Below are 23,742 nucleotides of genomic sequence, written 5' to 3' on the forward strand. Positions count from 1 at the left end.
ATCACTTAGCACCCTGGGGACTGAGCAAGTTTTTCATGGTGGAACGGGCCCATAGAATCCCGGGTGGAAAACTGAAAGTGGGAGCCCCGCCGCGGCCTCTGATAGCACGGATTTTTAACTTTCGGGACAGAGGCGCTATCCTTCAGGCCTCTCAGGCAGGTGGTCCCTGAAGTTTGAAAACTCCTCCATCAATTTTTACCCGGACTTCACACAGATGGTCCAGAAACGGCGACTCAGTTTTCTGGGTGTGAAAAGGAGACTTCGTGATATGGACCTTAAGTATGCCATGCTCTTTCCTGCCAAATTGAGGATTGAATACAATGAAAGGGTGTACTTTTTTGATAAGCCTGAAGTGGTAGCTGACTGGTTGGACACTCTGCCAGCCCGCCAGGATCCTGAGAGCCAGCCTGGTGGAGCGGAGGGAGGATCCGAGGAGCAGGAATGAGCGCGGTTTCCCTGGTCTCCGGGGACTATGAAGGGACTTTTAATGTGGTGGTTCTGAATCTGACTTACTACTGCCAGTTTACTTTTGCTCAGGGGGTTGTGGGGCTATCGTTGGGGTTTATTCCTCCTCAGCCTTACTTTTCGGTAGTTTAGTTGGGTGTGAGGGCGACAGGCACACTGCAAGTTGGGGTGGCTTTTAGTCGTAAGCAGGGGTGCAGGGTGGGGGGTGTTGTAATGGGCTGTTTGGGGGTAGGTGGTGGGGGTGTGTGGATGTTTTGTTCTTTCTTTTTGCAAGGTGCTGTACTGCAGGACATTTTCATCGAAGCATTGGACTTAGCTCGGGGTTGGACCTTCTTTTTCTTTTATGATGGGGGGTAGGGGTTTGAGGCTGATGAGCTGGAACGTCAATGGGTTGGGGGACAAGATTAAGCGTGGGGTGGTACTGCAGCTCCTGAAACGTCATTCCCCTGATATTGTTCTTCTTCAAGAGACTCACTTGGTGGGGCTTACGTGTCACGCCATGAATAGGAAAGGGTATCGTCTGGTAGCCCATGCTGGGTTCTTCTCTGGATCTCGTGGAGTTGGGATCCTTGTTAATACCGCTCTCCCGCTTGAGGTGGAATCCACGGTCATTGATGACAGGGGACGCTATGTGGCGATTTCGGGACGGTGGGAGGGCCGTACACTTACCATGGTTTCTATTTATGTTCCTCCAGGCTTACAGTCGACTACCTTTGCTGATTTGGGGCGGATGCTGCTTGATCTCCCTGGCGGGTCCCTGATCTTAGGTGGGGATTTTAATGCAGTGGTTTCCGGTAGGTTTGATAGACATCCACCCAGGGACGTAAAGGGGACACATAATTGGCTGCCTGATTTTATTGACACGCTGGGCCTGGTGGACTGTTGGCGACTACTTCATTCTACTCAGCGGCAGTATACGTTTCACTCGGGCACCCATGGTAGTCTCTCCAGAATTGATTATGTGTTAGTACCGGCAGCACAGGCGTTTGGTGTTACAGAGGCCCGGCATATGGCTCGGGGGATTTCTGATCACTCCCCACTATGGCTCCGATTGGACTTAGTCCCGGGTGCTGAGGGTCGGGTCGCCCCGATTAACCCTTGGTATCTTCGTAGCCCTAAGATTCGTAGTGAGCTTGTGAAGGCTCTGGATCATTATTTCCGGGAGAATGAAGGCTCGGTTTCTTCCACGGTCTCTTTATGGGAGGCTTTTAAGACCGTCCTGAGGGGTCAAGCCCTGTCATTGATCGCTGGAGTTAAAAAGCAGAAGGAGGAGGAAGTGGTAAAGATAGAGACAGAGATAACAGATTTGGAATTGGCTTTGGAGCAGGAGGTGACCCACTCGAAATTACATGTTTTACAGTTGAAGCAGTTTGAATATAAGTCGTTGGTGTCTGATGCGGCGAAGGCTCTTAGCCGGGAGCAACAGGGGCGTATCTATGATGTTGGAGATAAGGCTGGCAAATTGATAGCTTGGTTGGATAGGAGAGATAGAGCAAGTCGTGTGGTGCCAGAGATTGAGACGGAGGATGGGACCCTGATTACCGACCCGCAGGGGATAGTGACGTGCTTCGCCAACCATTTTCACTCCGTGTTTTCCTCCGTGTCCGATAGGCCGGAGGAAGATTCTCGTTTACTGCTTCGAGATATTGCCCTTCCAAGTCTTTCTGAGGAAGATAGGGATCTCATGGATTCGGCGATCACGGCGGAAGAAGTAGCCTTAGCTATGCGTTCCTTACGCTCGGGTAAAGCAATGGGCCCCAATGGTCTGCCAATTGAGCTATACAAGCTTCGGCCCGACAAGATTGCCCCGTATTTAAGAGACATGTTTATGGAGTCCCGCGATAGTGGGTTTCTCCCCCGGGATCAGCGTTTGGCTACCATAGTTGTAATACATAAGGAAGGGAAGCCACGGAATAAATGTGTCTCATACCGGCCGATTTCTTTGTTAAATGCCGAGACTAAAATTCTTGCTAAGTTGTTAGCTAATAGATTAATTACGGTCATCGGCGATCTAGTTCACCCGGATCAATCCGGTTTCATCCCGCATAGGAATGCGGCATTGAATCTTCGGCGGCTGCATGGTGTTATCGCTAGGGCGGCGACGCTGCGCGAGCCGGCCATTTTGGCGTCCTTAGACGCCACTATGGCGTTTGATACTGTGGAATGGTCGTATTTGTGGGCGGTGTTAACTAAATTCGGTTTCGGCTCGGAGTTTATTGGCTGGATGCAGCTTCTTTATGCGGATCCCCTCGCTCAGGTAGTGGTAAATGGTCGCGTTTCTGCATCGTTTAGTCTTGGGCGAGGTACCCGTCAGGGTTGCCCGCTGTCTCCCCTCCCGTTTGCGCTGGCGCTTGAGCCCCTAGCTGCGTGGATCCGTTGGGAACCCTCTATGAAGGGTATTTATTGGTCCCCGGAATACGAAGATCGCATCTCCTTATATGCCGATGACATCCTGTTGTATCTGACCTCCCCCAGGAAGTCCCTGATAGTATTATGTGACGTTTGACTTCCTTTGGTAAGAACTCTGGCCTGATTATTAACTGGGCAAAATCCTCCCTTTACGTACTCAGGGGTGATGCACCGGTTTTGCCGCGTGGCTGTCCTATCCAGATCGCACAACAGGGGTTCAAATATCTTGGTATTTATGTTTCGATGGACCCCTTGGTCCGGTATGAGAAAAATCTCCTTCCTCCTTTGGCGCGGTTGAGGCGGGACGTGGCGAGTTGGCGGAAACTTCAACTTTCGTTACTCGGACGTGCGGCCCTTTTTAAGATGATGTCTCTTCCTCGGTTTTTGTACGCCCTGCAGAATACCCTCGACTTGGTTCCTGGCAGCTATTTTCGTATAGTTAAGGGTCTACTGAGGGAATTGTTGTGGGATGGTAGGCCCCGGATTGCGCTCGCCAAATTGACACTTCCCTGGTACGACGGGGGTATTGCTCTTCCCGATATTAAGCGGTACTACTGGGCGTCGCAGTTGGGGGCCATCAACCACGGTACGTATTGCCCCGGATCACACCCGGGTTTTGCTATGGACAGGTGGTTGCTCCCTGGAGGCAATTACTACAGGGCATTATATTCCAAATCGGTAGTGGGGCCAACGCGTACGGCTGTGCGGGTTTGGCAGGATGCCACCAGTGCGTTGGGGTGGAAAGATCGTCTGACCTTAGCGACCCCACTTTTTGGATCTGACAGGCTTGGTAAACTGTGGAACACGAAGGGGTTTGACAGATGGGACCTCATTGGTATCTCCAGGGTGGGGGATCTCTGGGTTAAGGGCAAGTGAAGTCCTTTGCGGCCCTGCAGGCAGAGTTCAGGCTGGGAGGACGCCAAAATCTCCTGTGATTCTGGGCAAATCACTTAATCTCCCCGTGCCTAAAATGAAAGTGTGTCCTCATGTAACGTAACTGGAAAATATGTAAAGCGCTCTGATACCTGATTCGGTTCGGGTCTAGTTCGCGCTATATAAAACTCTGCAAAAAAAAAAAAAAAAGACCTGGTGCGCTGGTCCAAACAACCACTCTCTTTGCTCGGAAGGATCGCAGCGGTCAAAATGTCGGCTCTCCCCAAAATTCTATACATCTTTCAAACTATCCCATTGATCCCGCCGGCTGGGACAATCTCGGGCTTACAGACCGCACTCCAGCACTTCATATGGGGAGGGAAAAGACCGCGCCTACACAAACAACTGGCGCACCGGGGGATGGATGAGGGAGGCCTGGGGATTCCCAACCTCCAACAATACTTTCGAGCAGCGCAACTGCGCTACTTAGTTGAATGGCACAGACCCGAATCAGAGAAGATATGGCTCTTCCAAGATAGGGCCATGGCCCAGTCCTCACTGTGGGCGATACAGTTTCTCCGCCGCATACATAGGCCACGCTATTACATGGGCTATTCAAAGATTTTCATCCCTTAATGACATACCGGGACCCGCATGCTCTGCAATTTATATAGCTATCCGGATGGACACGACCACCCAGCTGGCACTCTCTCCCCTTGGGGAGCGTGTGCATTGCATTGTAATGCCTATGATTTGTAGTGAAACCAATAAAACAAATTTAAACATAAAAACAAGGTAGCACTCACTTACCTGTAGATTGCTTAACAAGAAAAGGTAATCGAGTCCTCTGAGGCCTAACCATTCACAGTTGTGGTATCAGGAAATGCTCAATCGCTAGGCAGACTACAAAAAGTGTTCCAAGCCATCCTTGGAGGAAGACTGGCCATGTCTTATATTGAGTACAAGAGAGATGGATATTGTGAGTTGAAAGAATGTTTATTTGCCAACATATGTGGATTAATAAGGATAAACACAGGTTTAATTATTTTACCACCAATGCATTTAATACCAAAGCTGTGATCAGACAACTTGCTCATGACATATGATACAAAGAGTAGACCTTTACAGTTTCAAAGGAAGCTCCAGATTTTGGTTTCTATAGACAAATGACATTCTCAAGTTTCATCACCAACATTACCTAGATGTCCGAATTGGGCTATGTATCTTATGCTTAGGCGGTCATGTTTTCAGTGTGTATTTTAGTGGATCTCAGTGGTAACTTCCAAACCTTCTGAAATCATTGCTTATCAGTATTTAATCAGCTGCCTAACCCCTAAAACTGACAAAAACTGAGTTTTCCCTGATTTTTAAAGCAAGAAGTTTTATACAGTGATTGTTATAAAACACATATTTAATTTAAGGTAGAGGTAATGTAGTGTATTCCCATTGGCAGTGTGTCCAATGGACTGGACTGTTTTAATGTAAGCATACAAAGTCTGTGTATTACACTCTTGCTCACATCTCATTACCCACTCACATCTCCTGTTCCCCCTGTTCCACTCTCTCTGTCAGGACTCGGTCTGGATTACAGGACTATTATTGGATTTAAAGAAAGTAAGGGTTCCATATGCAAATGTTTTAATAAACACATTCCTGGACATAGTTTGGGTAATTTTCCTCACTGAACATTATGACACAGTAGGGTGTAGTTAACTCTATCAACGGGCATAGTACCTTATGAAAGCTTTCACATTTTGAATTACATCAGATAACTTTTTAGCCCGGCATTCCAAAGCAACTGAAACCGAATGCTTTAAGCATGCTCGCCACTGGCTTTCTGCACTCTTTGCTTGAATACATAAAGGATGTGCTGCTGTTATGTTTCACTTTAATTCAGCTCTGATCTTTTAACAGATATCACACTGTATTTTGGGAATTGAAATTTGGCTGTTAACTTTGTAACTATGGGTTGAAAATCCGCAGCAGTAAGCTGTTGGGGGGCGGGGGGCGTGGGGAGGCCTGGATTAGCCGAATGTATCACCCATAACAATTGGACACCATGCTGCTATGGATGTTGTTGGTATGTGGAAAGTCTTGTCATGTGTTCTCCACTATCTCCATGTGCATGATGAGAGCACTCTTTACAAGTACCTGTCACTACACCGTGCATTGAATGCTTAAAGCCAGGGGTGTTTGGCAATTGACCTGCTATCATTAATAACTTATTAGAAAAAGTGGGCAGATATATCAAATGGTTTCACCTTTTTGTGCCCATGTGTAAGAAAGTGGCTCTGTATATACTGCACCAAAGTAAGGTACAGTGTGCACAGAGTCCACAGTCCCAGAGGTTTGGCAGAGGTTACTCTCTAAAGAGGTAGCTTGGTCGAGCAGTATCAGATGACAGTGTAAAGCATTTGTTGTACACACTCAGTCAGCAAATGGTCTCACACACTCAAGAACTGAACTTTAGGCCAATTGTTTTGTATATAAAAATATATTGTTGTTTTATTTTAGAACCACATGTAGGTATAAAATACTTTCTCAGAATGAGTTGTTGCAATTGAATACTTTCAAATTAGCAATAGTCTTTAGTATGTAATAGATACAGTTGTTAAATATGCAACACAAGGGAGGAGGAGCTACGCTAGCAACCAAAATGGTCGCTTAGGCTACTGGCTCCGCCGACCTCCGTCCCCCGCCGGATAATCCTGCTACAAATCCTGACTTTACACCCGGCCTCCGGGCGTGTGAACTGCCGTGCAGTACTTTGGAGCGATCCCGGGATTTTTACCAGCTTGGTGGACGGAGTAAGTTTGGGGCCTACACCAGCTTGTGAGCCGGGGACTCGAGTACTGGCCCAGCCGGGTTCCAGTTGAATAAGGAACTTCATTGGCTGCCGATTGCTCAAAGGATAACTTTTAAAATTCTCACTTTAGCATTTAAGGCAGTCCACGACATGGGACCATCCTATCTAAGAAAAAGATTCAGCCGCTATGTCCCCACACGGCCGCTACGTTCAGCCGGCTGCAACCTCTTGAGTGTGCCCCGCTTCCAGCGAGTACGACTAGGAGGCTACTCGCTTGCTGTTGTCACAGCCAGGACTTGGAACGCCCTTCCTCTCTCCCTGAGATCGACTGAAAATTTTGTTTCATTTAAGAAAGCACTAAAAACTCATCTTTTTATAACAGCCTATTAGTGTCATGTTTCCTTTAGATGGCCACTTGCTTGTTTTTCCTTTTTCGCGCCAGGATACTCTGGAGTAATGGAGCGCATTATAAAACAGCAAATATAAATAACATCGGCCGTGGGTGATCGACAGAGTCCGGTCCTCGGATGTGGAGAACTTTTTTTCCCCGATTTTGACGGCGGTTGTTGCTCTGGCCTACGATCGATGGAGGGTTGACGAGGCACGATTGTGGCTGTGTTCTGAGGTCCAAGGCTCGGGGACTCGGTTTGCCGCCGCTGGTGTTTGCCGGGTCGGAGCCTTCGGTTGCGGTACCGGAGCCTGGATTGTTGCCCTGGTAAGCCCTCGGTCTCCCTCCGTGACGGTCCGTCCTGAATTTATTGCTCCCCCGGGGAAGACCGGTGCCTCTGGGGGACGCGACTATGGTCAACTCGGAACACAATTTGGGGGAACGGACTCAGTCTGAACCGTCGATAAGGACTATACTATCAGCTATCAGGGCATTACATGCCCATGTGGAGTCCATTGTCCAGAAAATGATTGTGGTCACACGGGCAAGAGGGACCGGATCCTGATCTGCATCAATATCCTGTTCGGCCCATCCCACCCACGGAGGTCATCGCAACGGTGGCGGGCCCTGTGCCACGAGGGGTGTCGGAGCTTCATGGCAGCGTGATGGCCGACGACCGCGTCCTCGATGCTCTCTATGGTTTGCCAAGCCCACCATCATTGCCTACGATGTGTAGAATAATCGGTGCTTCCCTTCCGGATACTCTTGGTGGGAACTCTATGTGGAACGAAACAGTGTTTTTCCCCTCTCCGACATCTTTACTACGACTGCAGAGATACAATGTCGGGAACTCGTGTTGATGAGGGTCATCGTCGATGCCGACAGAGTTCCCAATGACTTTAAAACTTTGCCTCACCTCGGACGGAACATTACTGAACTGTTTCTGCAATTTGATTATCCTGCGGAGGTGACAGCCCGTCCGGATGGGGCCTGCACGGCTGATCGGAAGGGTCAAGGATGAGACTGACTGTGGGGCTTGGCACCAGGGGCTTTCTGAAGTGGGATTCGTTACCATTGTATTTACGGGAGGTCGGGTGGTATTTACTGTTTCCCCTGTTTTGTTTTAATATCGCTTTATAACATAGTTATGCGTTTTATTCTGGGGGATACTTGGTTCTGGCGTGGGGGAGGGGGGACCGAGGGCCCGTACTGAGATGCCCTCCTCCACATTTACTACTTTTGGTATTTAGTTAGATGGGGCGACAGGCACACTGCTAGTTGGGGATAGGCGCAAGCCATATGCAGGGGTGCAGGGTGGGGGCGGGGTGTTCGTCTAGTTAGTGTTTGTAGTTTTTATGTCTGAAATCCTTTAGAATCCTGATATAGGTGGTCCTATTGAGTCGCGAATTATGCCTTGGGGTGGATGGGTTCTGAGTGAGGTACTATTAGCATAAGTTAGCCAATTGTTGGGTATTTCATTATTGTATCCGGGATGAGGCTGTAGTCTGGTACCTTTTACTGATGCATCCTCCCCCCTCCCTCCTACTCTGGCCCGCTATTCAATGTTTATCCTGATTCCCGGGGAGGTGGGGTTGGTGGCTGGCATTTGTCAGAATATCCTGAACGTAGTACGGCTGCATGCCTGATGTAGCTTATGAGTAGGCTTTATTGATGATTCTCCGTCCATTATACCCTGTGTGTATATCGCTTATCCTTTCATTTCGCGCTGTAAGTCACCTGTTATTGTTTTTCTTTCTTTTTGTTTATTCAATAAAAAGATAAAAAAAAAAATATGCAACACAAGTTAAACACAATTATAACATTGAGCTCAATGGGAAGTTTTAAGTAAATGCAATAAAATCACTTTACGAAGGTTTTTCTTACTCAGGGCTGGATCCTGGATTCAGCTCTGGTGCATTTCCTGTAAACAGTTGAAATAAATCGTTTTTGTTACACAGGCGATTTTGAAGGAATATTTATATGTTTTGAAAATCGACACTTAGAAGAATTTCTAGCAAAAACCAGGCAATGTTATCCTATGGGAGGAAATCAGGTTATCTGAAAATCACACTTGTAATTACTTTTTAGGGTCAGTGCTGTGCACCAAGTTCAAGCACTGGGATCTCTCCAGCGGCACAGGGGCAGCCAGGTGCAAGGAGAGTAGGCCCAAAGTTAGCCTATTGCGGGCAGGGGTCCTTGGTTGGGGGCTCGTAGCAGGCAGGCCACGAGGCTGTGGGAGCTGGGCTCCTGGTCACTTACACAGGGCAAGTGGGGAAGTAGGATAGAACAGATGCTGCACTTCCAGTGGCACTCGGGCGGCTGGGTGCAGGTTGCTTTTGGGCCGTCAGGCGCCCAATGTATTTTGATGGGAAAGCCACAAGACAAACAAAGGCTGCAAGCTCGGGGACGAAGATTCTTCAGGTGCGACGACCAGTTGGAGAGGTAAGTTGGGAGGCTGTAGGTTGGGTAGGCACCCCAGAGGAGGGCACGGGGGGCAGCAGAGCGTCGGGTGCAGGGGTGTCTCTTGGTGTCGGGAAATCTTACCCTCAGCTGGTCGCGGTTGGAGGGGTCCCTGGTTGTGAAGCTGCAGGCGTCGTCACGAGCGTCGAGGAGGGCCCTTGGGTGCTGGATTCGCGGTCACAGTCGCCAGGGGGGAAGTCCTCGTGGTCTTTGTTCACTCAGGCACCGGCCGGGCTCGGCGGGTGCAGAGTGTGCTGTATTCGCGGTTCCTGGCTGGCACCAGGGGTTGTTGCTGTTTGAGCATAACTACTGCTCGTGGGAGTCCCAGTCTTTGGATGAACAAGGCAGTCAGGTCCTCCGGGGTTTTCGAGGTTGCTGACCACAGGAGACGCCGGCATTTAGCAGGAGCAGGTTCAAGGACCAACAGGCCGGTAGGGCTGGGGCCAAGTCAGTTGGTGTCATCCTCTTGTTAGCAGCTGCACGGCAGGTCTTCTTTCTTCTTGTTCTTCTTCTGGTTTCGGAATCGGGATCTGAGGAAGGAAGGTTCAGGGTGCCCCTAAATACTAAATGTAGGGGCGTTACAGGTAAAGGAAGGTCAGGGACCAATGGGTCCCTTCCCTGGGGTGAGTACACCCCCTATCCTGCCACTCTCCAGTGGGAGGGGGGCAGGAGCCTGTCTCTGGTTGGGTAGGGCTCCCCATCGTCAAGATGGCAAGAGCCCGGAGTTGTGCTTCACCTCGCCTCCCCCACCTGAGGGGTGGGGTTTGCAGAGGCTGGCACACCCCTTTTCCTCACTTAGGTTTTCCCGCCTGTCTTCCCGCCAGAGTGGGGTTCAGAACCGGTGGGGGCCAGTTGCTGAGTACAGTAAGTAGCCTGGAGAAGCTCACAAAGGCGGCATGCCTTTGAAGCTTTCCCTGCCCATCCTGGGGGAGGAGGCCTAGTACCTCACCCAAGGATGTGCATTGTTGCAGGCCCACGAGAGAGGATGGCTCTCTACCCAGGGGTCCAGCAACATGTCTGCTGGGTGGCAGCCTAGGCAGCCTCTCAGTCAGGACACAGGTTGTTCGTTAGTTTCAGGGGGCAACTCTAAGTTGCCCTCTGTCGTGCATTTTACATTAACTTACATTTACACAACCTGATTGGAAGGTATATCAATGAAAAAAAGGAATCAATTGTAAACTGCAGCTTGTCCTTTTGGAGTCTTGGGGTTCTGAAGGCAGGAGAGGAAAAGGGCATCAGTTATCAGGCACAAAGTGGGGGAGGGGGGTTACTGCAACAGAAACCCACTTCCCTACACCGTGGGTAAATGTGATAGTACATATTGGCCAAGATTCGTATGAGCCAGCTATCTAACCAACCAGTGAAAGAATTCAACACTGCCAAAAGTTGAAATAGGATTTTATTATTCCTAAAATTCTTTACAGTATGCATAATAAGTAGATCAGAACAAAAACATGTTGGTAAACCCTTCAAATTTAGCCCATGCACACAAAGCTGAAATAAACAAAAGGAAGAACAACAACATTCAACAACAATATTCTTAGATCAATCTTTCTTGCTGCTACCTTGTATTACAAAGTTACACTGTGTTGACCCCTTCAAGAAGTAATCAAATTCCTCATTACATCTCACTTTCCTTTCTTTGAATGGTACTTTTTTTGTGGTTGCACATGTATATCAGTGGCAACATATTTACACTGATGAGGGCTGTCTTTCGTTTGGTAGGGTTTTATCAATTATGATAGGTTTAAATTTAAAACAGACTAGCCTACATATGGAGTAGGGGGCAGGGATATATTCCTGTTGTTAGGATGTATTTATGCTACTACAAAAGAGCAGCAAAGGCTTTCACAAGTGAAGCAAGACTGAAAGGGTAGATTGCTTAAATGTAAATGTAAATGTAGTATACTTGTAGTCTATTGAACATGTGGCTTCAACTGGTGCGTAAGCAACCAGAATATAAAATTCTTGTGAGGCATTACATTAAACTTATTTTACATTGGCTTGGTCAATAAGATTATAATGAAACTGGCTGGAGAATTGTGACATAGGTCACCGGGAAGACCTATTATTTGGATCACTGGCAGAAGATTTTAGTGTAAAAGCTCAAATTTCTAGAGTTTTTGAACATCTCAAATAAAAGGGAAAGGACAGTCATGTGGTACTTGTTGAGGATACCGGGACAAATGAAACACAACATTTAGTTTTCCTTAAATTGTTACAGAGTTTTTTTGTAAATTAAGCTTTACTTGACATCCTAAAATGAAATTCTATTTGCATGTTATTCGTTTACATACTATTAAGAATATCAAGACTTTTTGTCAAGCTCTCCTTGCAGTGGGTAGATTTAACCAGAATGATTTCCTCCCCTTTCCTTCTTTCTCTTTAAATGAACAAACTAGAAGGCTTCAGTCCCTGCTCAGAACAAACTGTCCCTTTCTATCAGTACTGTAAGTCAATTCACTGATATTTTATTTGCTGATACCCATCTCGTTGCAGGACTGTTTACAGGGTGAATTTATCCCTGTTAGAGTCCCAGGTATAGATGCAAGATTTAGTGAATGGTACCTTGGTTCCTCCGTGCCATTGGAGACCTAGACAATGCCCTGTTGAAGTGAGCAGTCTGGTTCAATCAAAGTGGAATGTGGGCTTAGTTATGCTATACTGACTACATGGGGGAGAATTCAATTTCATGGCAGCAGATGTCAATTGGATCATGTAAGTACAAAAGTCACTGTTGATAAAAGGTATGTTATCCATTAAATTTAGTTCTGAAGTGCCCATTTGACAATCTGTGAATAAAATGTACAGATATCTAAGGGTTGACTCCAAGAGCAGGTCCCCTATGCAGTCCTTGCATATTAGAGCTGGACATGAAACGGTGATACACATTCCAAGTTTGCCTTTACCTGAAAAACTATTGAACAAAAAAAAAAGTTGCAATAAAAAACGTCTTTGACACAATTCAAGTCTATTTCAGTGGGCTTAGACTGCAAAATAAAATGAAAGTGTACGAATAATATGTGACTGAAAACAGGTCATGATTTGTTGAGAGAACACCTATGCATCACCCTTCTCGTTACATGTAAGTTTTCACATATTCTAGTTCTGTCTGCTGGAAATGCTACAGCCACTGTGAGGACATACCTAACAGTGCATATGGTTAATGTACTTAAGACGGATACATTCAAAACTGAGATATTGTAACCTGCTTCATACATATCTTTTCATAATGCAACCAAAGATTTTGTATCATGTTACAAACGACCTTGATTATTTGAAAAAGGTTGAGAAGGACCACTTGCACTCTCCATCAGGGAGGTCAGTGGCTTTTCATTTGAAAGAGAAATTGATTTACAAAGTACCATCTTAAAACAAGCCCTTCCCTTTGCAGTAATTAAGAAACGTTGAGATTTTTAGATAAATAAAGAACTGTAATGGAATAATGCAGATACAGTCAGACACACTCAGGTCCATATTATGGAGACTCAGAAGATACTAAGCAAAGTTAATGCCTGGCATGAGTGTCCTTCCATTATACATAGTGCTGGCCACTTGATGACTCCCATTGGTGAAAATCCCTATTTATCAAGCAGACAAATTAGGGCCCAAATATCATGAGATATGAATGCAAATCAAAAATCACCTCCACCCATCACTGCCCACTGATGCTGTAGTATTATTATGCAGCTGGCAGTGAAAGGGCATAGCGCACACTTTAGTACACCAACCCTGGTGTAATCCAGTTTCTGCTGGAGCATTGCAAGCCCCCTCGATATATTCTGACATGTAGGGGCTCCATGGTTCCCTGTCCACCTATAGACCGAGCTTTAGAGATCACATGCGAACACCACCTGGGCCTCTGTCGCGTTGCAGAGAAATTTGTCTTGGGTAATATAGAGGACTACTGTGAAGATAAGTCTTGAAGACCTGCATGAGTATTTTCATGACATTTTATTTTTCGCATGGAGTAGTTTTTTAAACACAAAAAGAAGGTCAACCCTGAGCAGTACCAGTACAAGGTTACGTCGATGGAAGATCAATCCAGAAGTGAAGCATATCACATGCTTTTGATATCTGTTTAATTATCAATTTAAAATGTAAAGCAGCCAATTTCTTTGCATATCTGTGAAAAGGGTTAGATCTCTTACCACGATTTCCTTGTGAATCAGAGAGTCATGTTCTAGGTTACGGACATTATCTATAATTCTGTGGGTTTACGAGTTTAGAAAAAGTGTGTAAGCTAGCCAAACAGACTAACAATTACTAATTATATGGTAAGAAATGTTGTTGTTCTACATACACAGTCCTACTCAATTTGCAGGAACAGTATAATAATAATTCTGCTTCACATAATTGTCGCTCTAGAATCAACTACTCCTTTACGCACCCAGCTGTATAGGTGAGACAAAAGGTGCTCTTATCCACCCCAATGTCTTTCTGACGATGTGCAGGTCGCTGTGCACGGGAGAGAGAGAGAGAGAGACAGGGAACACGAAATAAAAAAGTTAGAGGCACAGTTCCTTCACTTGGAGCAATCTGCTAGGGAGAGTCAGACGAAATAGGGATGGCAGCTACTGGGGGATCTGCAAGAGTCCTCAAGGTAAAGCCTTTTGAATACTGTCAAAGTTGCCAGTACCCTGTCGCAATATACATGACTCCAAGAATAGCGCAATAAAGTGGGTTAATTAGTATACTGGCTGTTACAAAAAGAGTACGGATCTCACATTAACCCCTCTATCAGTACTCCAGGAAGCAATCTGGTCAGTCTCCAGGTCTGTAGAGATTATGGAGGTTTTTACCTTTTATTACTGGAAGCTCTACTGGGGGAGGAACCCCGCCACTGCTCGTTCACCCACCCCAGCACTCTACTGGAAGATCTCTGATGTGCCATCATAGTTACTATCCTTAAACATGGCAACCGCCAAAGGCCTGCACCTCCTAAAGGCCCATTTCTCTCCTTAACATGGAGATTAAGCTTTTAGCCAAATCCCAGGCCACTAGATCGACCAAGGTCACAAAGAAGCTGGTCCATGAAGACTAGAATGGATTCATGTCCGAGATAAGCACAATGCATTGCCTGTGTTGATTACAGGTGATATGTCCGGGTGAATAACCCATAATGACGGGCGGCGCTACTACTGATAGGTTATAAAAAAAGCATTTAATACAGTGCGCTGGCCCTTCCTACTTCAAATACTGCCCAGAATGAATGTTGGTCCATGCTTCAATGCCTTTGTGAAGGCTTTATACGATGCCCTGAGACCACAAGCGTGGGTCAACAAGGTGCTTTCCTTGTCTTTTTCTACTGGGTGTGCCACACGTCAGGGCTGTCCCGGTCTCCCCTCCTCTTCGCTGATGATGGAGCCCTTGAGGTAATGGATTAGGAGAGATATATGGATTCCAATGAGCCTATGGTCAGGAAAGTGACATTGTAAGTGAATATATGCTTCTTTGTCTTCAGCATCCGCAGACAAACAGGCCCACCAACCCATTTCTCCCCAAGGGCCCAGTTCCAGGGGTATACAACCTTTACCACGCATTTTTTACCACGCACTACCATTACAACGCGGTTTTTACCACGCATACCATTACAACGCATTGCGCTGGGGGGCGCTCTAGGATAGGGAATAGGTTAATTTACTATCCAATAACCTTCCCTAGTGTCCACGGGGACTGGAGTTGGAATAGTAAATTAAACTATTCACTATCCAGCACCCCAAAGCGCTATGCGTTGTAATGGTATGCATGGTAAAAACCGCGTTGTAATGGTATGCGTGGTAAAAGTATGCGTTGTAACGTCATACATCCAGTTCCAGGTGGTGGATGACTATGACTGCGCATATACATAACGCAGGACCATCAAACAGCCTGGGATACTAACATTATCCCAATTTTAAAGCATACTCGTTCTGACTTGAAGATGTGGGACTCGCTGGCACTCAACTAAATGGGACATCTGGCGCTTTATAAAATGATAGTTCTGCTTCCTCTTTGCATTGCAGATCTACCCCTACGTTCTCCTGTCTATCTTTTTTCAGGATGTTCACTCAACAGTTTCACAATTTTTCTGGGCAGGTAAACTACCAAGGGGATCCCACACCAAATGCACTCTTCCAGTGCCTAGAGTTGGCCATGGCACCCCAGACATCCAACTTTACTACTGAGCAGCACAAATGGTGCCAATCGGAGACAAGCTCTTAGGCAATCTACAGGACTCCTCCTAGAGGCTAAGGCTGGCTACCATTGAAAAACTGGGGACCCTATGGCGGACATCCTTCCCCTTCACTTAAGCAGGTCTTAAGCTCCTGCTCTTATGTTGGCGAGCAGCCCTATTTAATATCAAATGGATTAACAGGTTTACCGCTCTGCTCCCTCTTTGGGCTGGTATCTAGTGGAACCAGGTGGTGCGGTTGAGGGGCTCCAGAACTGTGTTGCAATTGGTATCTCCAGAGTCGGAGAAATATGGGTCTTCAATCACATCTGATCTTTTAAGCACCTAGCAGAAGAATTCCATCTATACAAATTATAATTCCTTGGATATCTCCAAATCCATCATGCTTTAGACATTTACATGGAAGGTTTGGGCGAGGTGCTGAACACGAGGCTAAACTAGACCGTAAAGAATTATCTGGGCTGTACAGGGTTGTCCTGAATACCACAGATCCATTACACAATGTGCAGGCTGCGTGGATGGGGGACGTGGGTGAGATTCAGGATGATGAGTGGCATGAGGCGTACATGGCAGCCTGGATGCTCGCGATCTTCTCAAACCTATGAATCATCCAGTTCAACTACTTCCACCTGAGATATTATAGCCCCAAACGATTGTGGAAAATAGGTAGATCTCCCAATCTAAATTGTACAAGATGCAGTGACTCAATAGCGATGGTCTACCACATGATCTGGGCATGCTTCGTCATTAAAATCTATTAGAGAGGTGTACACAACACTCATGTCAGCATACTGCAAACACCAAGAACCATGGACCCTAAACTGTCACTTTTGGGGATTGTGGAGGGTTGGGCTTATTCTCAAAGTCAGAGTACATTAATCAGCAGGTATTGGCTTCTTTGGGGTAAAACAAGACATTGCTAGATGTTGGATATCCGCTCTACAAATGAAGAGGGTGTTCAAAAAATACAAAAGGGTTTGGGGTCCTTGGATTTCCATACGAAGCAAACTATTTGATATGTATTGTTCTATTACAGGTCATAATACTGGCAAAGTGGTTGTGACATTTTGTATTTACTGGTTAACACTCGACTGATGTAGGTTGATAGCATGGTTATAAGTTTTTTTTTTTGTAAAAACAATTTTTATTGGCAATCAGGTTTAACAAGAGATTAGTACAATCAGCAAGATAGTGCAGTGATGAATGACATTCCAGGATGATATCACTTCTCATACATGAAGCCATTTATATAACAATCCCCGAAACAGTTCCCGCCCTGTGTCCCACCCACCCCTGTCAGTGTGCCTTACGTCCTTCCTCAGTGAGCTTATAACCAACAGAAATTCTCCCTCCAATCAAATAAGTAGTCTGTTGCAATAGGGGAACCGACCACTCAGAACCCCTGTCGTGCATATAGTAATCGTGTGCTTCATTGGAAGTAGGGTACACACTAAAGTATCACTCCTATGGTGCCGCCCCTTCCTCATCCTCACTCAGTTCGCTCTCAGGCAGCTGGAGTGCTATCACCAAGGCCTCCCACGCTCAAGCTACCTCCAAGGCCTTGTCATTGTCTAGGCGCCTGGCCTGTTGCACTCGCAATGCGCTCTCAGCCCTCGCCCATCGCATCAGAGTGGCCCTCCAACGCAAGTAGCTAGGACCCCGGTTGGATTTCCAGTGCATGGTGATCTCTCTTTTGGCTAGAATCAGGCCCAAATCATGAAACTTACTAGTGACGCGAGTGCGGGGGGTGTGAGGGAACCATAACAATAAGCAAGCGCCCATATCCGCTTCTATCTGCCGGTCCGTGACAGCATTCAGGCAGGCCAGCACCGCTTCCCAGTAACCAGTCAGCTCACCACAGGACCAAAACATGTGTGCGAAATCCGCTCCAGCCGTCCCACAACGAGGACAGAGCGATGATGCGCCCTCAAAATAGTGCGAAATCTTAACTGGTGTCAGGGACGCACGGTGCAGCGTAAAGAACTGGGCCAATTGGAACCTGGCATTCCTAGTGCCATTCCTAGTGCCCTTCCACGCGCGGCGCACCAGCTGCGGCCATGTCGACTCAGGGATCGGTCGCCCAACATCACATTCCCATTTGGCTCTCAGCCCATCCATGGGCAGTAGGGCTTCAGTCGAGAGCCTCCTATAGAGGCAGGTGACAGCATTGTAAGTACCAGCCGCCATGACCACATATTGGCAGCTCACGGATGTCGGTGGCTCGGTGAGCCCCCCCTCCAGTGTCTCCGAACACTGGCCACCAGCGCGGCGTGCAGCAGGTAGTCACCTTTTGGGAGGTCGTAAGAGTCTCGCAGCTCTTGGAATGTGAGCAGCGTACCATCTTTGTAAAGATCACCAAGCACTTGCAAACCGAGTTCCTCCCAGGATGCCAGCGCAGACCAGTCACCCCCATGCGGGAAGGCCGTGCACATCCCCAGAGGAATCTCAGGGGCATACGGGCGAGCGGTACCCGAGCGCCTATGGCAACGAAGCCAACAGCTACGAAGAGTACGTTCCTCCAGAGTGAGCTGGGCAAGGTCCAGCTTCTGGCCCAGGATTATAAAAGAGATGACATGTCTGGGAAACAGTCTGCCCTGCATCCCCTCTGGGCCCCGGTACTCCAAAGCCACCGCCTGGGTAAGCCACAGTAGCTGCGCCGCCAGGTAATACCATTCAAAATCTGGGACTGCAAGCCCCCTATCTGCCCTGGGGCGCAGCAAAGTGGCCAGTGGAACGCGCCGCCTACCTGATCCCCAGATGAACCCGGAAGTTAGGGAGCGGAGTCTGCTCAAATCTGACGCCGGGATCCATATTGGTAGAGTGCGTAACAGATATAATTAGCGGGGAAGTGCTACCATTTTCAGTAACGCCACTCGCCCTGCGACCGACAGAGGCAGTGTCCGCCAGAATCCCATGGAGCCTTGCAGATTCCTGATCGCCCTGTCAATGTTACCCTCTAGGAGGGCCAGCGAAGAGTGATAGACATGTGTACCCAGGTAAGGGAGGCAACGGTACTCTCAGCGCAGTTCGCCCTCCGGTTCGGAGTCATCCGTCCTCAACGCCATCGGGAAAAGACAAGATTTTCCCCAGTTGACTCGTAGTCCCGAAAGGTGGCCAAAATCTAAGAGCAAACGCTCGGCACCACGTAGGGAGTCGCTGGTGTCCGCCAAAAACATCAGACAGTCGTCCGCATAGAGGGAGATGTAATGGGTATCCCCCCTCAGTGAGAGACCTTCATAAGCTCGGCCGATACGGGCGTGAGCCGCAAGCGGCTCGATAGCGAGCGCAAATAGTAGAGGGGACAAGGAGCATCCCTGTCGCGTCCCCCGACCAACCCTGTACGCGGCGGAGATGGTAGCACCCGTCTTGACTCGAGCGGTGGCTGCGGCATAAAGCAAGGCAGTCCACTTCACAAACCGCTCACCCAGTCCAAAGGCCCCCAGTACCCGGAGCAGGTACGGCCACTCTACGCTGTCAAAGGCCTTCTCGATGTCAATCGAAAGGACAGCGGCATCAGGGAGGCCGTCAACATTGCTCCCCATGACCCGAAGCAGCCGATGCACACGGTTGGCGGTGGTGCGCTGGGGAATAAAGCCCGCCTGATCGGGGTGAACCAAAGTGCGCATGTGAGCAAGAAGCCGCGTCGCGAGAACTTTGCTCAGGATCTTGTAGTCCGTCGTGAGCATGGAGAGCGGGCGGTAGGCCGAGCGTGAGCTGGCATCGCCGCCACGCTTCAGTAAGGGTATCACTAAGGACCCGCGAGTGGTCGCAGGTAAAGCCCCGGCGTCCCAGGCTTCCCGGTAAACCGTCTGCAACCGCTTGGTCAGCACATCCGCGTAGGCTGCATAAAATTCAATCGGTAGACCATCCGCACCAGGGGTCTTGCGGCGAGCCATGTGCTTAATAGCTACGCGTATCTCCCCTTCGGTGATTTCCCCGCCTAAGCGGTCCACTTGATCTGGATCGAGCCGGGGAAGCCGCGCCGCAAGCAAGAAGTCGTCAAGCTCCGCAGGCGCACTTGACATCGCGCTCCTATAAAGGTGTGCATAGTATGCCAAGAATTGGGCGTTGATCTCCGATTGAGTGTAAACCAGGTGCCCCTCCGGGGTAGCCAAAGCCACAATCGGAGTACCGCGAGTCCCAGGATTAGCCAGCCAGGCCAGCAGGGAGCCCACCTTGTCGCGTTCAGCATGAGCCCTAACAAGACACTCCTTATAGTCAAAGCAGCGGAGCTTATCCATCTTTGACGCAACTTCTTCTCGCGCAGCCGAAACAGCTCCGTGAGCCTCAGGAGTCGTGTGACTACATTGCTCCTTCGTGCGCAAGCGATCCTCGCTCAGCGCGACGTCCTGCAGGAGGGTTTTACGGACTCCCGCGGTAGCCGAAATACAGACTCCCCGAATTACCGCCTTAAAGGCGTCCCACTCCAGCGCCCTACTCGATGCCGTGCCCTCATTAGCAGCGAAATAGCCTTCCACCCCGGTTCGTATATCAGCCTGAAACGCCGCGTCCTCCAGCGCCAACGGGTTCAACCGCCACGTTGGGATAGCTTGGCGTTGCCGTGTCCATTGGACCACTACCAAGCAAGGGTTATGGTCGGATATCGTTTTAGCCAGGTATTCGCTGTGGCGGACCAAACACTGAGCGTCCGGTGAGCAGAGAATGCTGTCAAGGCGAACATGCAGAGCATGCGGGGGGGAGTAAAAGGAAAAATCCCTCTCAGCAGGGTGTTGAGTACGCCATGCATCGACCAGGCCCCAGCTACTTTGCCACTCTCGCCTACTCTTCGCCAGCCTGTGAGCTGCCGATTGTGCCAGTGGTGGGTGAGACCTGTCTAATTCCACATCTAACACAGAGCTAAAATCCCCCCCTAGCAAGACCGTATTAGCCAGGACTGTCACCAGTTTCCCGGTAATCGTGTGAAAAAGGCAGGCTGCTCCACATTCGGGGCATAAACACTGCAGAGCGTTATGTCCCTCCCATCCAGTCGGCCCTGCACAGCCACGAATCTCCCCTCAGGATCTTCCATTGTCACCAAGGGCTGGAAGGGAACCCCTGCTCTCACCCAGATCAAAACTCCCCTTGCAAAGGCCGAGTACACGGTGTAAAACAACTGCCCCCGCCACCTGCGCTGCAGAGCCCGCCCCTCCGTCTGTTCAACATGTGTTTCCTGCAGGAAAGCTACCTGGATCCCCCTGCGAACAAGATAGGCATGCACCTTGTGACGTTTCATTTACAACAAGGGGTGGTGATGGACAGAGTCTCTGAATTAAGCAGAGTACTCTCACCCAGTCAAGAGATCGGGGCTAGATCCAACACCGTTTTTAAGCTCATTGCACCATCCCAGTTTCAGAACCTGGCTGTATGCAAATTAGTCTGTCCCTGGCCCAGTGCATCATGGGAACAGGGCAGACCAGACTACAAAAGCCAATTCTTACACTGGGAAGGAAACAAGCTTCCGGGGACCGGTTTCGGCCATTTCAGGCGTCTTCGGCCCGGCTTGCTTGAATCCTGATGGTGCAATGAGCAAGGGACTCACATCTGAGTATACCCTTCCACGCTTAGGGTGGACAAAATAATTTACAACAAGGGGTGGTGATGGACAGAGTCTCTGAATTAAGCAGAGTACTCTCACCCAGTCAAGAGATCAGGGCTAGATCCAACACCGTTTTTAAGCTCATTGCACCATCCCAGTTTCAGAACCTGGCTGTATGCAAATTAGTCTGTCCCTGGCCCAGTGCATCATGGGAACAGGGCAGACCAGACTACAAAAGCCAATTCTTACACTGGGAAGGAAACAAGCTTCCGGGGACCTTGTGACATTTCAGCATGGAATTCAGTCCCCGCACATTCCAGGTTACACACTTCACCTCAGGTAAGGTCCCCATTCACAATAGCAAGTACAGTTCTGAGTAAATAAAAAACTCCAGGCACACTGACAACACCCCAAAAACCTGAGTCCTAAGACCACCCAACAAACCCGTGTCCCACCCATCCCCAGAATAGGCCCCAAACCGTAGAAACCCATCCAAATGCAAAAGTCCCAGTAAGAACAGTCTCTGGCAACTTGGCAACTACCAGAGTCTCACAATAGGTGTGAGATCGGGGGGGGGGGGGGGTTTGGCACCACTGTCAACAGACCGCGAGCTACACATGCCGCTAGTCCGGCCTCCCCCAGTATTTCCTAGGCGTCCCACATCCCCACCGAGTCAGTGGCAGAAGCCATGAAGTGTACGAGGCAGCCGCCCAACAACTCCCTGCCAGCCCGGGGTATATGCCTCCTCCCCTAGCACATAACAGGAACACATCAGCATAGACAATACCACTTCGGGGGGGGGGGAGGGGGGCACAAGGGTCATTCGTCTAGCAAGCCATCTGCAGTCCCAGGAGTGACATGAGGTGGCGCGGGGCCGCCACCGCCCGAACCTTCAGACGTCCCATCCTCAGAGCCCCTACGGGAGCCCGACTCCATCGCCAACGTCGACTCCACTGTCTTGGAAATGGTAGAGACCGCCCGGAGGGCCTCTTTGCGTTCCAGCTCAGTCTGTGATATGGAGGGGGTCCGAGCAGTCGGTGGTCGTCTCCTGGTTCTCCTGTTCCGCCTAGGTCTCGGTGCGGCGCTCCGCGGCTCCCCAGATGTCAGATGAGCATCCGCACCGGCCCTGTACAGTTCCAGCCAGTCCCACACTTCGTCAGGAGAATTGTAGAAGGAGGATTTGCCCTCCATCATGATCCGCAGGCGGGCTGGGAACAAGAGAGAGTAACGGATACCCTCTTCACGAGAGCCTTCTTAACCGCCAGGAAGATGGAGCACAGCCTCTGAACCTCAAGGGAATAATCCGGGTAGATGGAAACACGGGCATTGTCCACTTGGTAGGGCCCCAGTGCTCGCGCCTTCTGTAGGATAATATCCCGGTCCCTGTAGTGCAACAGGCACGCCACCACCAGCCGAGGCGGTCGACCAGCAGCAGGAGGCCGGGCCGGCACCCGGTGAGCGCGCTCCAGGGTGTAAAACGGTGTCAGACCCTCCGGGACAACCATGTCACGCAGCCAGGTTTCAAGATAGCCCAACATGTCAGAACCTTCAATTTTTTCAGGTAGGCCCACCACGCGTATATTATTGCGGCGATTGCGTCCCTCCGCATCCTCTGCCCTCTGCTCAAGCAAGTGCACCCGTTGCTGCAGTTCACCCAGAGAAGCCTCAGACGCCTTGACAGTGGGTTCCAGTGTGTCCAGCCGAACTACAGCTTGTTTGACCCGGTCTGCCAGTTTGCTGTGGTCCACCCGCAGGAGCCCCAAATTCATGGATACCTGAGCGATGTCGTGATGCAAGGCCTCTCTGGCGTCAGTGATGGCTTTCAAGATCTGATCCAGTTGGCTCTGCGGCAGGCCCGCCGTCGACCCACCGGACAGAGCAGAGTCCTGACCGCTCACCGAGTCCTCCGCAGGGTCAGGAGGAGGTTTCAGGCGCTTCCCCATGGTGGCAGCCGGTCCCAGCCCTCGGTCAGCAGGTGCTGGGCGCTCGTTCAGTCAGATCTACCAGGAGTCCACGTTGAGCTGGCGGGTCAGAACACAATCCTGCAAACCAAGGTCCGCTCCCCTGGTCGCGCACGTGGCAGCACCGCTGCGGGTCCCCGGGTCCAGCACTCCACTCCCAGCACTGGTCGGGCGTGCCGCTCAGCCCAGGGCAGACGTCGCTAGTAAACCCCGATGTCGAGCCGCCCCCTCGGACCGATGAGCAGGCGATCAGGCACGTGGTGGCAGGTGCGTCCGCCGCAGCGCGGCAACGCCAGTGGTAGACAGCTCCGGCCCCAGCCAGGGGGGGGTCAGTGCACGTCGGTAAATAACTGCTCCCGGGATCAGGCCCCGCCAGATTCTCGGGCACTCCGTCAGGGCCCCAGCGCCCCGCACCAGCAGCAACCGGCAAGTCTCCGCAGGTCGCGGCCGCTTCAGGGGTCCGCAGCGCCGTCCCCACAGGCCACCCGCAGTCGGCAGGGCACACCAGCGCCACAGTTCAATCGCCCAGTGCGAGCAGAGCACCCCCGCTGAGTCACCGCAGCGCCAGGCAGGGCCAGGGCCGCCCACAGTCCCCAGAGCTCGAGCAGGGAGTCCCTCTGGTGCCGCGTCCGCCAGGCCCCCGCAGCCCCAGGAGGCACTCAGTCCCCT

General features: G+C 49.8%; 1 protein-coding gene across 4 annotated transcripts in view; it reads right to left on the reverse strand.

Annotated features, from left to right (window-relative positions):
* Nucleotides 1-23,742, reverse strand: part of DOP1B (DOP1 leucine zipper like protein B) — a 735,954-nt gene that overhangs the window by 415,990 nt on the left and 296,222 nt on the right. The window lies entirely within an intron of this gene.

The sequence above is a fragment of the Lissotriton helveticus genome, chromosome 8 (assembly GCF_964261635.1).
Source record: "Lissotriton helveticus chromosome 8, aLisHel1.1, whole genome shotgun sequence".
Taxonomy (NCBI): Eukaryota; Metazoa; Chordata; class Amphibia; order Caudata; family Salamandridae; genus Lissotriton; species Lissotriton helveticus.